Source organism: Arvicanthis niloticus, chromosome 7, assembly GCF_011762505.2.
Source record: "Arvicanthis niloticus isolate mArvNil1 chromosome 7, mArvNil1.pat.X, whole genome shotgun sequence".
Classification (NCBI taxonomy): Eukaryota; Metazoa; Chordata; class Mammalia; order Rodentia; family Muridae; genus Arvicanthis; species Arvicanthis niloticus.
The window spans coordinates 67,698,320-67,714,995 of record NC_047664.1 but is presented as its reverse complement, the minus strand read 5'-3'; the positions used below and the strand labels follow the sequence as shown (position 1 = coordinate 67,714,995).

The 16,676-nt window shown below is 43.1% G+C and overlaps 1 protein-coding gene across 5 annotated transcripts in view; it reads right to left on the bottom strand.

Annotated features, from left to right (window-relative positions):
* The window catches only part of Nsun7 (NOP2/Sun RNA methyltransferase family member 7), a 70,000-nt gene extending 65,546 nt beyond the window's left edge, over positions 1 to 4,454 (bottom strand). For 2 of the 5 annotated variants that reach the window (XM_076938585.1, XM_076938591.1), the window contains exons 1-2: positions 4,317 to 4,438; positions 1,643 to 1,756 (exon numbers count right to left, since the gene is read on the bottom strand). The gene's annotated coding sequence lies outside the window, so the exon portion shown is untranslated. Of the gene's footprint in view, positions 1 to 1,642; positions 1,757 to 4,316 lie in introns of all 5 variants that reach the window. The other 3 variants (XM_076938587.1, XM_076938586.1, XM_076938590.1) reach the window with 3 other exon arrangements.
* Positions 4,455 to 16,676: the final 12,222 nt, after the last annotated feature.

Below are 16,676 nucleotides of genomic sequence, written 5' to 3'. Positions count from 1 at the left end.
GCTAAATCCAGGACAGAAAAGGAACTGTATTTCCTCTTTTGAGCAAGTCAAACCCATTTAAAACACATCTTGGGGATTGGGAAATAACAGTGATATACCCGTGTTCAAACTGTTCTTGTTAAAGGATCGGATCACGAGATGTAGACTCGGAAAACTCCATGGTAACTGAGTCGTGCAAGATATCCTCCAAGAATAGGTTTTCATCAAAGCACATGTTAGAGCCCCAAGGTATTTTCCAACATGGCAGCCGGGCAGAATCTACCACTTCTGTGCTTAAAGCCCTCTAGTGGGCCCCGTGCTACCGGAGCTGAGTGCTGGCCCGCAGGTCTGGTCCCATGATTTCTCCGGCCTCTCCTTCAGTTTCTGTCTCATACCACATCAATACCATTGGCCTCCTAGAGGGCCTTAAATATGCCCTGCATTTCCTTGTGGTAAAGTCTTCACTTGCTGGTCTCTCTGCTTTAGACTTCTCTTTCTTCCAAACATCCCCATGGTTCCTTCCCTCGTTTCCAGAAAGTTTCTATCCGAATGGCTTCATCATCAATGGCTTGTATTTCATCCACCTAAGCAGCGGATAGAGATTCCTACCTCCAGCCTCGCTGTGATTTAAATGTGGCTCGTTCTTGATCCTCCGCCGGAGATAGGTAGGGTTGGCAGGCAGTAGGATTTCTAAGGGGTGTGGCATCGTGGGACTTGGTTGGGTTATTGGGGGTATGGCTCTGGGAATGGCCTTCAGAAATATGAGTAAGATAAGCCCCCAGTAATGGAATACAGACTAAAGCAAACGCTTCCCTTTTCTCCAGAGCACTTATTGCCAGCTGGTGTACAGTTTATTGTTTTTGCTCTTAGTGTTTTTCTCTCCCTACTAGAGTGTAAACTCTGTGGAACAACCGTGATTTGTTCCCTGCTCTATCGTCAATACTAGGTGTTCAATCCATGAATGAATGCCTTGGTTAACCTCTCAGAGCCCCTCCCCACATCACCGACTACAGTTGGCTGAAGCACGACTAGCACTTCATGTTCCAGTACTTTACGAAAAAGCTCCCTGGCTCTCTGCCTTGGGGCAAGTTCCAAGAATTGTGTCCAATCTCTCCGATCTTCTGCCTCTCTCTCCACCTCAAGTATCTACGAGGAGCTGCGCCAACCCTCCACCCGGTAGGGACTCTTCCCAGGTCACTCTATCAGACAATAAGAGCATGGCAAATCCATCTGGGAGCCACAGGGCTGGACTAGAGGGAACATTTGGTGGCTGTAGCCCAAGTAAGTACAGAGCTTTGGAGCCTCTCTCAGGGCAGCCACTGTTGTACTATAAAGTTGTCCCTTGCATACCACATACCACACGGACTTCATTCCTGTCGTCTAGGACACAGGACCCACTGCATAGGTAGAGACACCGTATTACCTGGCAAGCTACTTGTTTTTATTTTGGAAAAGGAACCAGGCAAATGGGAGTTTTGAGTGTATCTTAAAGTACACTGGCATCTTTTTTGTTTGGGTTTCGGAGCGCGGTGTTTTTAAAGCATGGTGTATAAACTCGAGAGTGACTTAGGTTAGACCACAGTTGTGAGTTACTGAACAAGATCCTGGACCTCAGTATCCCAGGTTTAAAAAAAAAAAAAATCCCAGTTCCTGTTCTACCCACCTCTCTGGGATCCCGCTGTCGCTTACTTTGTTAAACACATGCTTTGTGAGTTGTTAGGATCCCATTCTGATTGTTATAAGCAAAACCACCACAGGAGCTTGTCTCCCAAATGCCCTGTAGAACAAAAGAGTGACAGGAGACACACGTTGGAGGTTTTCGTGCCCATGGAAACCCTTCATGCCCACGGCATCTAAAGTTTCAGTTACAGATGAGTTTTTATGGCAGGGACAAGCTGACAACCAGTAATTATTTAAAATTTTCCTTTTAAAAAGATGTATTTATTTTTATTTTATGTATATGACTGTTTTATCCACTTGTATGTAAGAGCACTGCATGCATGCCTGGTGCCTGAAGGGTGCTGGATCCTCTGGGGCTGGACTTTTAATAGCTCTAAGTTATCACGTGAGTGCTGAGAACCAAACCCACATCCTCTTGCAGGTCCTCTGCAAGAGCAGCAAGTGCTCTTAACCCATGAGTAATTTCTTCAGCTCAATAATAATAATAATTATTATTATTATTTACTAATACTAATAATAAACCAAAAACAAAAAGACCACAGTTATGTTGTGGCAACTATTCAAAAGTAGCTCTAGAAAGAATTTTTTTGACTAGGTGTGATTTCACATGCCTTTAAATCCCAACACTCAGGAAGCAGAGCCAGGCAGATCTTTGGGAGTTTGGGGCTAGCCTGGTCTATAGAACAAGCTCTAAGTCAATAGGAACTACACAGTGAGCCCTGTCTCAAAAGAAACAAACTACACCAAACAAACAAAAAAACAAATACAACAACAATTAAAAGAGGTTTTTTTGGGAGCTGGGGATACAGCTCATGGGCAGAGTGCTCGCCCAGCATACTCAGAACTTTGAGTTTGAACTCCAGCATTAATAAGTAAAATAAAACAACCCGTGAGGCACTCAGCAGGTAAAAGCACCTGCTTGCCAAGGCAATGACCTGAGTTTGATCCCTGGTAAAAGGAAAAAAAACAACCCCCTCAAGTTGTCCTCTGACCTCTACACACACACTGTGGTGTGCACGTACCCCATCTCTCCCATACACACACAGGCACACAAGAACAATAAATAAATGTAAAATATCTATGTTTTTTTAAAAAAAAGATTGCTTTGGGGGCTGAAGGGATGCCTCTGACTGCTTAAGAGGACTGACTGCTCTCCCAGTGGTCCTAACTTCAATTCCCAGCAACCACACGGTGACTCACAACCATCTGTAATGGGATCCAATGCTTCCTTCTGGTGTGTCTGAAGAGAGCAATAGTGTACTCATATATATTAAATAAATAAATATTGTTTTATATTATTTATTTATATGAGTACACTGTAGCTGTCTTCAGACACACCAGAAGAGGGCATCAGATCCCATTGCAGATGGTTGTGAGCCACCATGTGGTTGCTGGGAATTGAACTCAGGACCTCTGGCAGAGCAGTCAGTGTTCTTAACAGCTGAGCCGTCTCTCCAGCCCATAAATAAATATTTTTAAGAAGATTGCTTTGTGTAGTTGTGTATGTATGTGCTCATTTGAAGTAAGCCAGGCGGTGGTGGCGCATGCCTTTAATCCCAGCACTTGGGAGGCAGAAGCAGGAGGATTTCTGAGTTCAAGGCCAGCCTGGTCTACAGAGTGAGTTCCAGGACAGCCTACACAGAGAAACTCTGTCTCGAAAAACCAAAAAAAAAAAAAAAAAAAAAAAAAAAAAAAAAAAAAAAAGAAGTAAGTGCGTATCTATCTAGATATCTAACCAAAAGCTGGGCCTGGTGCCTGTAATCCCACGACTCAGGAGAATTACAATTTTAAGACCAGCTTTAGATATCCAGCAAGACTCTCTCTCTTCCTGCCTCTCTCTTTTTACATTAACTGAGAAATTGTGCCCAGGGGAGCCTGACACTAGACAAGCAAACACCCTACCGCTGAACTACATTCAAGCACACCAGCAAACCTGGCTGATCCACGTAACTTTATTCTAAGGAAATAGTTTAATTAAATCGATGTGATGTGTTAGACTACAATGTCATAAACGTCATCATCTTTACTGAAGAGTATGAGCAAGCCCACCAATGTTCTGTTGTTCAGTTGCCTCATTGCTGTGTATGCCCAGGGAAAGCCAGCAAACACTCGGAAGTTTCCGGAGCTAAAAGTGTTTCCGGGCTAAAAGAGCAGGTGGGCGTGGGTGAATCTGAACTAAATGGCCCACACCCTCTGTGTCTCATCCCTGTGTGAAGAACTTAAGCCTGTCAAGGGGAAGTTGTGAGGCTGCCTTGGGGGGTTGGCTCTGAGAATTAGGTTAACCTGTCACCTGTGCATCACTGTAATGAGGCTTTCTGATGCAGTCTGATGTCACATGCCAAGTAATCCTTGTCCACCTGGGAACACTGGCCTGAGAATCTTCATCCCACACGCCATGACTTGGTAGGTCTATTCGCAGGCTGTAGTTGGAAGAGCAGGAAATCTGCCCACAAGGCACCACCTTGGCTATAGTGTGCTTGGCATCATAAGGGTTCTCTATGAATCCAGAGGTCAGCTTTATCTGAATAGCATGAAATTCCAACATAGGCTCCTCCAGGAAGCCAGGGCACTCACCTGGCTATCTGGAAAACTACCCAGATAGGAGCTTCTATCCTGCTGGGTACTGTCTGTGGTAACTGGGAAGGGCTGGAACATACCTGATAGTCCTGCCTGTCACCCGAGGTCATCATTCTGTCCTCAAGGAAACTGAAAATACCCCCAGACTTAAGCCTTGAGTCCTGGTCACTCCTGTGTTTGGCAGCTGGGAGGCCTTGTTGCCTTTTATGCATGTTTTGATCATACGACACACAAAGCCCACGGAATGGAATAGCCACATTATATAAATGACAATAATCAGCCCCTGATAGATTTCCGCAAAACGTTTGTTGATAACTTCCTTCGGTGTCCTGAGACGCTTTACAAAGAATCATTGTCAGCGTTTCAGAGAGAAAGAGAAATGAGATAGTCATCTATAGGATTTCTCCATTCTAGTATTGCATGTGCTTGGAAGCCAACCAGATTTCAGACGGGGTTTAAAATGTCAGCCAGAATGTACTGAATATACAGCAGAGGTCCAGATTCAATTTCCCTTGGCTTACTAAGATAAGCTGGGCCCCGGGTTAGCGTGGGAGGAGGAGGGAACTGTGGCCGGTTTTTAATAATATAATTCCCTGCCCTTTAATCTTTTCTTACTCTCCTTCAGCCTGTACCCTTCTGTGCCCCCCTCGTATCCAGAGAGCTGGGCAATATTCCAGTTTTTACAGTGTCTTGTTTGAAGTTTCTTTCAAAAAGAACCACGAAATCAGCTATGGAATTACATACATTTTTCTATACCATAAGGGGAGGGGGCGGGGCAAACAAAATGATTCTTCTCATTTCCCAGTTCACAGTTTTGGATTTTTTTTTTTTTTTTTTTTTGTCCCTGGAAATTGAGCAAACATTTTGAATTTCCCCCAACAAAAACTAGTTTACAGTGGTGGCGCATGCCTTTAATCCCAACACTTGGGAGGTAGAGGCAGGCGGATTTCTGAGTTCGAAGCCAGCCTGGTCTACAGAGTGAGTTCCAGGACAGCCAGGGCTACACAGAGAAACCCTGTCTCGAAAAACAAAACAAAAACAAACAAAAAAGCCAGTTTACTTAAATCATCTCTGAAAGCATTATTTTATTTGGAACTTCAATACACAACAATATTTTCTGCTTGATGAGTTTTCTGCTCTGAGGTTGCAGACAGGGCTGGGAGCTTGTTCTCACACCCACCTGTATAGAGCTGCGAGCGCTCCGCTCGGAGTGGGACTGAAGGAACTCACAGAACACTGCGCCTGCCTCACTGCTGCAGTTGGCAGATGAGAGTCATATGCTGCAGCTCCAACAGCCTCCTTTTCATTAAAAAAAAAGAAAAACAAAAAAACAAACAACACTCCCCACCCCCTCTTCTCGATCTGCCGCTGAGAAATGCCCCCACCTTTGTTTTTTTGTGTATTAAGAGAGCAGCAAGGGAGGAAGCTTAGTGGGCTGTTTGCTTGGCGTCCACTGAGGCCCTGGGTTCAGCAGTTAGCACTAGAAAACAAAACAAGAACTGTTAGTAAGGTCTGGACTCCCCTGTCTTCTGCCTTGTGACTTGTCCGAGTCTAGGAGATTACCAGAAAACTGCACTGGAACCCGGATTGAAATCTGGCCAACAACAAGGTGTTCGGCTTTTTTTTTTTTTTTTTTTTTTTTCTCCTCAGCCACCAAGAGATAACCATGACCACATGCTTTTAATTGCCTGAGGAATTCCAAGTACCTTTTTGTAGACCCGGCTTAATTTGTAGGCAGAATTGTATGTGTGACTGAGTTGAGGTCACTACTCTGCCACAATGTCTTCCTTACAGCTGATAAGTGGTGTGAGACTCCAGAATATAGACTTACGGACCTGGGGTGGGGTAAGTTCCCCACCTCAGGCCTGAAGAATATGTTAGCTATCTTCCAAAAAACGGCTTGAAGGTGATGGGGAAATGGCTCTGCAGGTAAGAAAGACAAGCAGGAGGGCCTGAGTTTGACCCTTCAGTCATCACATGCAAAGCTGAGTGTGTGCCCAGCCTTGGTGCTGGTGTCTGTGGTGGAGACAAAAGGGTTGTCGGTTTCTAGCTGGTTATTTTTTTAAAGGAACTGGTCTCAGGTATAGTTAGAGCCTGTCTCAGGGACAAATGCTCACATGGACGAGCCCACACATGCACACATGTGTAGACCACACAGGTACAAATAAATATGTAAAGATAGTTTTTAAATGTGTTTATCTATTTGTACTAAACGTTAGAAAAAAATAAACACACACCCAAAATGGGGCACATTTCTAAAACGAGGTGTTTCTCCCGTTTGCTGTCAAATTGACACCTCACCCCCACCTCAACCATGAGAAAACAAGAAGGTAGTTACATCAGCTTTTGAGCACTCCTTCCCCTAGTGAAGACTTATCTAAAGATAATTTGATCTAACCTCTGTTCCATAGAGAGAGAAAGGGGAGCCCACAGAGTTTCATGAATGAACATGCGAGCGTTTGATAATAAAAGGAAGGCTGGAGCCTCAGACTCCCTGGGTGGAGCCTGCGGTTTCAGCATGAAATCTGCTTGGCACACGGACCATCTCAGACTCCCCTTACCTCTGGAATCTTTCTTTTGGGCTACAGTAATTCCTGCCCCTTGGACTAGACGTACATAGTCAGGCACGTCTGCCCAGCATCTGCAAAGCATTGCTACGCTTGAGGGCAGCTGTGGCCAAGAGGGAAGTGGGGTCTAGGGATACTGGTTATTATGTGCCTTCCTCAGCATCCACAGTTAAAAACAAACAAAGCCTCTCATGCCACGATCTACTTCCCAAACGACCAAGCTATGAAAGTGTTTATATGTATATACATGAACAACTAAAAATCAAAAGGGAAAAAAAATCTCTTGTCCATACAGTTGGAATGAATTCTGATGTTTCATTAAAAAAGTTTAGTGACCCGTTGAAAAGACCTTACTATTCTCTTTATGCATAGGGTATGATTCCGTAGCTTTGCTCACTAGGCTCTACCTGGTCTGCTGCCTCACGCTCTTCCGCGCAACAACAGCTGCACTTATTGTTACAATGTTTCTATGTTGTAACATCTTACAAAACACTTGACCTGAGCCGTCTTAGTTGATCCCGACAACATCCAGGGACATCCCAACGGGCCTAACTGGGATGTTTCCCACAAAAGCAGATGACATTTGAAGACCAGGCTTGTACTGTCTCTTTCAAGATGGTAAATTGTCCCTTGAGTCCCCTCTTTACTTTCCTTTTCAAATAGGAGTAGCCAATAAATAGTTGCAAGCTAACTCATTCTCCTCTGTGACCTTGGACAAATTGTTTACACTCTGATCTGATCCCCAGTCTCAGATTCATTATGGTCTTTAAACTCCTGCCGTTGTAAAACACAATAATGCTATTTAAATGCAAAGCAACAGTGAAAGATAAAAATGATATTTAAGTGCGAAGCTGCCCTCTCAATTTTAAAGTAAATGTTAGGCATAAGTGTACTGTTAACACTGTAGTCTACGATGCAGTAGAATTAAATATGCAAATGACAAAGTGAACTGAAGCTCTGGGCTAGTTCTAGATTCTTCTGTGACACCGAGGCTAGACAACCTGGCAAACACAGTAATACATTCTAAAAGTGGCTTGTTAAAGGTATCAGTAATAAAGTTATGTGTTGTTGCCTAGCAAACCACCTTCAAATCATCGATTGAGAAGTTCACAGGGTGATCAATAGGGCTGTAGCCAGCAGGATGAGGTGACAGGAATGGGATGCTGTTTTTTTTGTTTTTGGTTTTTTTTTTTTTTTTTTTTTTTTTTTTTTTTTTTTTTTTTTTTTTTTTTTTTTGGTTTTTTGAGACAGGGTTTTTCTGTATAGCCTTGGCTGTCCTGGAACTCACTCGGTAGACCAGGCTGGCCTCGAACTCAGAAATCTGCCTGCCTCTGCCTCCCAAGTGCTGGGATTAAAGGCGTGCACCACCACCACTGCCCAGCGGGATGCTGTTGTTTTATGGGTACAGAGCTTTAGTGTGGGATGATGGAGACCTTTAAGACAGATGTTGGTGTTGGATGCACAGAAATATGAGTGTACTTATTACTACTCAGTTGTACTCTTAGGGGCATGTAAAGCTGGGCTGGGACATGCTCAGTGGTAGAGTGCATGGTTAGCAATGGCTAAAATTGTAAATTAAAAATGCAACATTTTGGAATCAAGTTGGGGGCAGAGCTTAGCAGGGTCAGCTCATCTCTGCCCTATGTGACAACTCTTGGGACAGTTTAACAAGGAGTATCCTTGCTTGTCCTGTGAGTGGACACTCTTAGCAGAAGGCCTCTGCTCACTCTGGCTTCTCAAACTCGAAGGACTCTCTTTACATGTGTCCTGTCTGTGGATAGATAGCCTAGACATTTTTTCCCCTTCTTTTTTCTGTACAGTGCTGGGAGCCATCCAAGGCTTGTTCCATGCCAGGACAGGTACTCTACTTCTGAGCCACCTTCTCACGTGGGCTTTAGGCTCTTTACAAGGCAATTAGGATCTAGAAAATGAGATACTCTAGACCTCTTAAGGCTTGGCTTTAAGTCCCATAAAATTAATTACCCTTTATCTTCTTGGTTCAATGAAGCCATTGTGCTGCCACAGATTCTACCCAAGAGCAAATGACATAAGACTTCAGAAGCCAGTGGTTCCTTTAGGGCCATTATATGACAATCTACATACACAGTCTCTGTATCGGTTTGTTACCTGTCTCCTTACCTTGAAGCTCCTCTCTCTAATGGACCATCCATCTAAGACTGACAAGGTCACGACTTGAGGAGGACTCAGACTTCAAACCTCAGTGCTGTCATTTGTCAAAAGACCTGTATCAAGTTACTTGTCCTTTCTGTGTTTCAGCTTCGTTGTTGAGTAAAAATTTTAAAAAAAAATAAATAAAAAGAAAGAAAGAAAGGACATGACTACTCCCAAAGTATGGAGAAGAGTTTTATTGTAGATATAATGGAGAAAGCAAGCAGAGGGAAGAGTCCAGGCTGTACGTGGCCAGGAGACTAAACTGGACCTAGAGAGGAGAAAGGAGAGAGAGAGCAAGAGAGGAAACACCCAGACCAGGAGAAGCAGCAGCGCCAAGATACAAGTGGCTTGTACCAAAATGGCTGAGTTATAGAGGGCTTGGGTTTGGGGAAGAGAAGCAAAGCCCAGCTCCTGGGGTTGGGGGTTTGGGGCGGGGCGTGAAATAATGGGAGGAGCCACAGATACTGAGTGAGACCAGGTTTCTTTGAGACGTAACACTTGTCTATAAAATGAATCTGGTAACAGTTATTATTGAATCTGGTAATATGTCATCATGACTCTGTGAAGACTCAAAGAGTGGGTATGAATTAAAGACAAACAAGACCTGCAAACAATGCTTGAGCAAAGCATGACAAATACACGTCTGTAATACCAGCACTCCGGGTAGCCAGGCAGAAAGATTGCCCCAAGTTTAAAGCAAGCCTAGGCTACAGTAGTGAATATCAGGCCAACAAGGGGGCACCTAGTAAGACCCACCCTCAAATACAAAACAAAACAAGAACAAGCCAGTGAGCGAGCGGCCCTTGTCTCCCTTGGCTTCTGCATCATTTCCTGCTTCAGGTTCCTGCCTCGAGTTCCTGCCCTGGTCTCTTCAGATGATGGAACATAAACTACAGGATGAAATACAGCAGTGGTGGCGCTCGCCTTTAATCCCAGCACTTGGGAGGCAGAGGCAGGCAGATTTCTGAGTTCGAGACCAGCCTGGTCTACAGAGTGAATTCCAGGACAGCCAGGGCTACACAGAGAAACCCTGTCTCGAAAAACAAACAAACAAACAAATAAACAAAAATTGAAATACAGCCACCACCACTAAACAAAACAACTTTCCCTACAAAACCAGTGTACAAAGCTTGAACTATATACATAAACATTTGCAATGATTGTTGTCAGTTGATGTTATTAAGCTTACAAATAAGTGTGGTAGAAGGGAATATTTAAAAGGTAAATAAGACCAGAAGGCTGGAAACTATCCAGGACCTCCCTGCTTCTTCACAGAGTTCTCACTTAACATTTAAATCCCTCACTGACATTTAAACTTCTTTCCTTTTGTTCAGCCCACAGGAGACAGAGGTGATCAATATCTCTGCATGATAATCCTGGAACCCCTGAAGACAGCTCTGAGAGCTTAAGGGTCAGAAGAGGCTCATCTTCAAAGGGGTGATGGAGTTGATGATATGTTTAAATGCATGTAAATCTGCAGGACTATAAGGTTAGAGACAGGCGCTTCCCCTCCCCTCCAAGGCCTTGGGTAGCTGAAGCTTGGTCTTGTTCATGGATCCCTAGGGAGGAGTCTTCCCTTTCTTTGACCTTATACCTAAAATGGGCTTCTAAGGACCAGGGGCTCACTGTGCCATGTGTATGGTTCTCCTCTGGATCAAAACAATAGCTGAGGTCAAAAGCTAGCCTTGTTGAACAACTCATTAACACCTATTGTTTAGAGATCTTTGTGAACTCACCGGGGACTCTAATCCTTAGTCCTTTGAGTGTCTTGCAAAGCTTGGCTAGTTACTGTCTGTGGTACTAGTCTTGTAGTTTGGAGGGAAGCTATGTAGAGTATTTTATTGCCCCAGCTGGGCTGGCCAGAGGGGATTGGGTTCTGATCAAGCTCTGAAACTTTAATTTTGGGGGCAGGTTATAAAGACACAGCAAACCAGGAAGTTTGGGTGAGGGTCATTGCTTAGGGCTATCCTACTATGGAATCCTTATTGCCTTAGACCATCCCACTGTCATAACCAGCTCCAAGGAAATGCCAGACGTTCTTTAAGTTCCTGGGACCTGAGACCTGTGAACGTCCTTTCTTAACCTTGTACTGACTAGACTTTCTAGAACAGCAGGTAATTTCCTGAGTTTGGCTCCTGGCATCTGCTCCCTTTTAACAATTTTAAACGAGACTGGCAGGCGAATGCGGACATTAAGAAATCTCATTGGCAGATAAATGGGCATTGACCAGAGGGGGAAAAAGCATTGACCTGATCCTCCCAGTATCATTTGAAATGGTGTCTTTTTGGGGAGGAGAGGGTTATTTGTCTCATGGGCCATGTAGGATATTGAGGGTCCTAGTCGGCTGCTTTGAGACACAAGAAATCAACACCAATCTCTATGCAATCAGGTTTGCTTTTCAGGGTCCTACCCTGCGGTACCTCGTCACGCATCCCTTGCAGGTACCCATGTTGTGTCCATGCCATGCTGAACCAACGTGCATAGATCTGAGTTCTATGCAGCTCCTAAAGAAGATAGATATGTCATCGCAAGGTTCAGCCAAGCCTCTATCAGCCGAATCAAGTCTATGATAATGTACTTTTAGATGTCAAGGAGTCAATTCGTTGTTTTATAAAGCCAGTGAGTCTGTTAAAGGCCCACCAGTGGAAAGCCAAAAGGCGAAGGGGACTGATCACAGGGCCCAGGATGGAAGGGAGAAGGGTAGTAAGCCAAGGAGAGGCAGAAAACTAGTTTTTCTTGTTCTCGCTGTTTCTTTCGACATTCTAATCTCTTTCTGATCTTGGCCACACTATCTCTAACTACCCCAGTGTGGTCAGTATAAAAACAGCATTCCTCCTGGGGACGGCACAGAGCCCCCCTTGCTGAAGGAAAAGCAGATGAGAGATTTTTCTCTGATGCCAATCTCTAGCTGTTTGATGTCCTTGTCAATGGCCCGTCAAGGTTCTGAGTAGTACAAGTCCCGAGGCCTGCATCAGGATCAGAACTTCCAACAGCGGATACCATGGGTGGCTCATTTTTATCTGGAAAGGAAAAAAGAAGGGGATTCTCAGGGAGAGTTCTCTTCCCTGGATTTCAATTGTTATCCATTTTATCTACAGTTGGGTCTGGCTTTGTGGAGGTATCTGTTTCGCCAATCTTTCTGGCAGCCATCTAGCCATGCCTTCTTTGGTATCAAACAGACATATCGATCCTGGGTCCCATATGAGAACTGAATCTAGGCCGTTCCATTTAAAGGTAAGGAGGTCCTTCCACATAACTGTGGCATAATTTTTATTAGTCTCAGGGTGCCAAAGGCGATTGGCAGCAGATTTGCTATGAGCATCCAGTTTTAAAAAATTGAGAACAACAAGGCATGATGGAGAGTATTTCTAGGAGACCCCTTCTGGGGGTATAACTCCCACTCTTTTGGGTTTTTTTAAAGCCTTTTTTTTTTTTTTTTTTTTTTTTAGTTTCTTGCAAAGCCAGGGTAGAAGCAACAGTAGCTGCTCCTTCCACACTCAGAGAGTTATGAAGATATTAAAGTTCCATGATACCTGTTTCCCAATACCTTGTCCTTGAAGATTATAAGGAATCCCAGTAATATGGGTAATATTAAATTGTCAACAAACCATCTCAAAGGTCTGACTGCAATAGCCAGTTCCATATTCTCTCTTAATCTGATATGGAACACCAAGCATAGAAAGATAATGTAGGCAGTAACTAATTACATTTTTAGTTGCTTCTCCTGTTAAAGCAGTTGCAACTAGAAAGCCCGAAAAGGTGTCAATTTACATGTACATGTTTTAAGTTTCCAAAATCAGAAATGAGTAACATCCACTTGTCATAATTGATTATGTTAATCCTCAAGGATTAACACCATTATTAAAAAATTAAGGACACTGAGAACAAGTTTTTGCAATCTGACTTGCACACTCTCTAGAAATATCAAATTATGTAGCCGCCCGCGGCCACAAGTCAACTGGATTCACCTGAAAGGGGGGCTGGGAATGAAGGGGGAAGGAGGGCGAGAAGAGATGAGGCCAAGACAAAGTTCTCTGATCAAGGCCCAAAGCTTTAATGTTCAGCTCTCAATTTAAAGGGGAAGACCCAACCCACAACGCCCTCCTGGTTTCAGATGAGTGGGATAGTCCATAGTCCATTCCAGGTCACGACCGGAGATGTCTCAAGGCAAGCCCGGGGGCAGTTCTGCTGTGTTCCGGGCAGCCAAGGTGGGTAACTCCACTTGACCTTGCTTGTGGCAACCAAGGTCTCTCAGTCCTGCTCATGGAGGGGAGAGTACAAAATTATTGTCTCAAGGTATTACTATTTTGATGATATAAAGAATAAGATTGTATGGCCTATTGTTCCTGTAAGGCCTATGATCTGCCTGGTGTACAAATCTGCTGTAGCATTGCCCTGGGGTCCAGGCAATCCAACATGAGCTCTTAAATGTCTTATAAAGTTAAGGAAAAGTACATGTTTCTTAAATTAAGCTGTATTTGTAAAATTTGAGAATTAGCAATATCTTAAAAGGGAACACTATTAAGCAATTATAAACCATGAGCTATATACTGGCTATGAGTATACAAGTTGAAAGCTTGATTCTTCAGCATTTCAAACAGTGGCTACAACACATAATTCAATTATTTGTGCTGAAGCAGGGGGGAAACTTAAGAAAATGAACATGTGATCCAGTTATATATATAGTCTTCCCATTAGGTGAGCTGTCTGTAAATATTTTCTGCCTTTGAATTTTTTCTGGAGCAACAAGCACTCCCAAAAATTTTAAGCTCCTTGTATGAGTGCGATGGCTTCCTTCAGAGAAATCAACTAATAAAATACCATACAATGAACAATATACACTGAAAGATTCAAACTCTTAACTTTTTGTATTAAAGCAACAACAAATTTTGTACATAATGTAAGGCTATTAGCTATTCCTTGAGGCAAAACTTTCTAATGATATCGCTTCATGGGCTCTCAAAAATTATAAGCATACTTACTGAGTGCAAGCCCCTCACCCTCACCAGGATGTAAAGGAACGGTATAAAAACACTCTTCTAAATCTATCATAATTCTATATGCATTTCTTGGAATGGCAGCTGAAGTAGGCAAATCCATCAGGCTGCAATATCCCACAAGTTTCATAAATCTTAAGTTTGAACTTTGTTTTGAGCAATTCTTTTATTAGCAGGCACAGCTATGCTATGGAGGAAATCAGGCATAATTTTAATTTCTCCAGCGTGATCATTATATAACTCCTGGCCCATAAATTGTTTTTTGTGAATGTCTTTGGGTCTGAGGCTGACCTTTCTTCCCCAAGGAAGAAGCAATGTAATAAACTAATTCTGGAAAACACCTTTCTAGGGGCTAGTCAGAGTGACCATGACAAAAGGAATGTCACACAGGCTTTTGCTGAGCCCATTCTGAGCTTTGTCTTAACTCAAGTGTGAGAGTTCTTAATCTGGGCCTATTTCTTGAGGCCTGGCCCAACGATTATCCTTCCTGTACTGAGGACAAATTCCAGGGGGAGTGATTCTGTCTATGCCTCTACTTTTTGGACAGTCTTTCCGAAAATGACCTATGTCTCCATACCTAGAACATTTCTTATCACCTCAGCGCTGTGAAAGCATGGCTTGGACTGAAGTTAGCATTCTCATAAGCCAATTGTGAAAACAAAACAAAACAAAAAACAAAAACAAAAAAACTCCTGCCTGGGTCTCTAAAATTTCTACCAGCCCTTTTAGCAGCCTATCTACAAATTCCTAAAATGGTTTATCAGGGCTTGTGTGTTCTAAATAAAACTCCCACTGAGATCTCAGTTTAACTATATTTTTTAAGTTTCTTTTGCAATATTAGAGTGTAACCATAATCTTGGGAAACAAAACCGATTTTTAACAATGTAAACAATTTATTTTCTCTAAAATCAACACCAAGTACATTACTTTCATGTTACAAGGTTTGGCTGTCAGTTCTTATGTATGAATGCATGATAGTGCAGCTTTCAACACCTCTTAAAGAGACGTTGTTTTAAATCCTATCTTTATACATCTAGTTTCTGAATGACTCCAATCCTGAGTTACCAGTTTTAAGCCAACTTTCTGTTATCAAAGTTGCAAAAAAAATTTTAAATCATACCCAATAACTTATAGACAAATAATCTATAGCTAAGACATGCAGAACATTTTATACTTTTGAAAGCAGTCAAAAGCAAAAATGAAATGACTGCACATATATTTAGACTAAACAAATTTTTCTGGCTTTTTCTAGCTGTAATTTCAAGAGAAGCACCTTGTCACCTGCTGAACCCAATTATCGTACTCACAGATTTTTTTCTAGGAGAGACATCCATTAGCTCCTTACCATAGAAGCCATAAAAAAAAACCTGCTGGCCCCTTTAAGAGCAGCTTTTAATGAGACCATGGCAGGGCCTCTCCAGCTGTGCTAGACTCCTAACCACAGGTGCAGGACTCCAAAGGCCAATTGAAACTGCTTTTTCTTTTCTCTCTCTCTCTCTCTCTCTCTCTCTCTCTCTCTCTCTCTCTCTTTCTCTCCCTCCCTCCCTCCCTCCCTCTGAAAGTAGTTAAAAACTAAATCAAGGGCTTAACAACCAGCAGATAAAGTTTTAACCATTTTCTTTTAAACATGAAACATGGAACAACATTCAAGCAACGAAATAACAACACAGACATAAACTGACAGACGAGGACAGATTGGTGCACCAAGGACAAAAAATAGACATAGAGAACAGTACTGAGGATCTCTCCCATAGGAGCCAGAGAAAAAGCAGAACAGTCTCCTGATTTTCTCCTGCTTCCGGGAGGGCTCTAAAATCACCTTCTTCTTTTCTTTTGCTAACAGGGCCAGAGGCTGGAGATGGACAACTGCATTGGCCCTTTCTCTCCCTCAATTCAAGGTTTAATGTTTTATCTCCTCCTTAGGAGGTGTAGTATTTTTTCATCAATAGTCTCCTCTTGGGGAAACATCACCAATAAATTTTTTAAAGATCCTTTTTTCTTACTTACTCCTCGTGCTTTGAGGGACTCCTTGAGACCCTTTAAGAACAAATCATGTTTGCTCAATGCTTGTCCCAGAATTGCATTGCTTTTTCTTACCTGCACCGGATCAATCTTACAGGGGGGTGACTCTGCGGCGATCACAATTCGGATCTTCTCTCTTCTTTCCAGAGAAGTGTTGATCCTATGCTTTCGGGAAGTCCCTATGGAAGCAACGTTCGATTGGACCCCGACCCACAGGTCACACGTCGGGCACCAAGTGCCCCGGCCCATGGGGATTCGAGGAGACCTTAGGGAAGGGGGCGAAAGAATGAAAGGACAAGAGACACAATGAGAGCAAGCCTGGGTTCTGATCAAGCTCTGAAACTTTAATTTTGGGAGAAGATTATAAAGACACAGCAAACCGGGAAGTTTGGGTGAGGGTCATTGCTTAGGGCTATCCCACTATTGAATCCTTATTGCCCTAGACCATCCCACTGTCATAACTAGCTCCAAGGAAATGCCAGACGTTCTTTAAGTTCCTGGGACCTGAGACCTGTGAATGTCCTTTCTTAACCTTGTACTGACTAGACTTTCTAGAACAGCAGGTAATTTCCTGAGTTTGACTCCCAGCATTTTATTAGAGCTAGAATGCTTGGGTTCAAGTCCTGACTCTGCCTCTCATGGTAACACACATGACATTGATGGAGCCACTTAACTCTCAGTT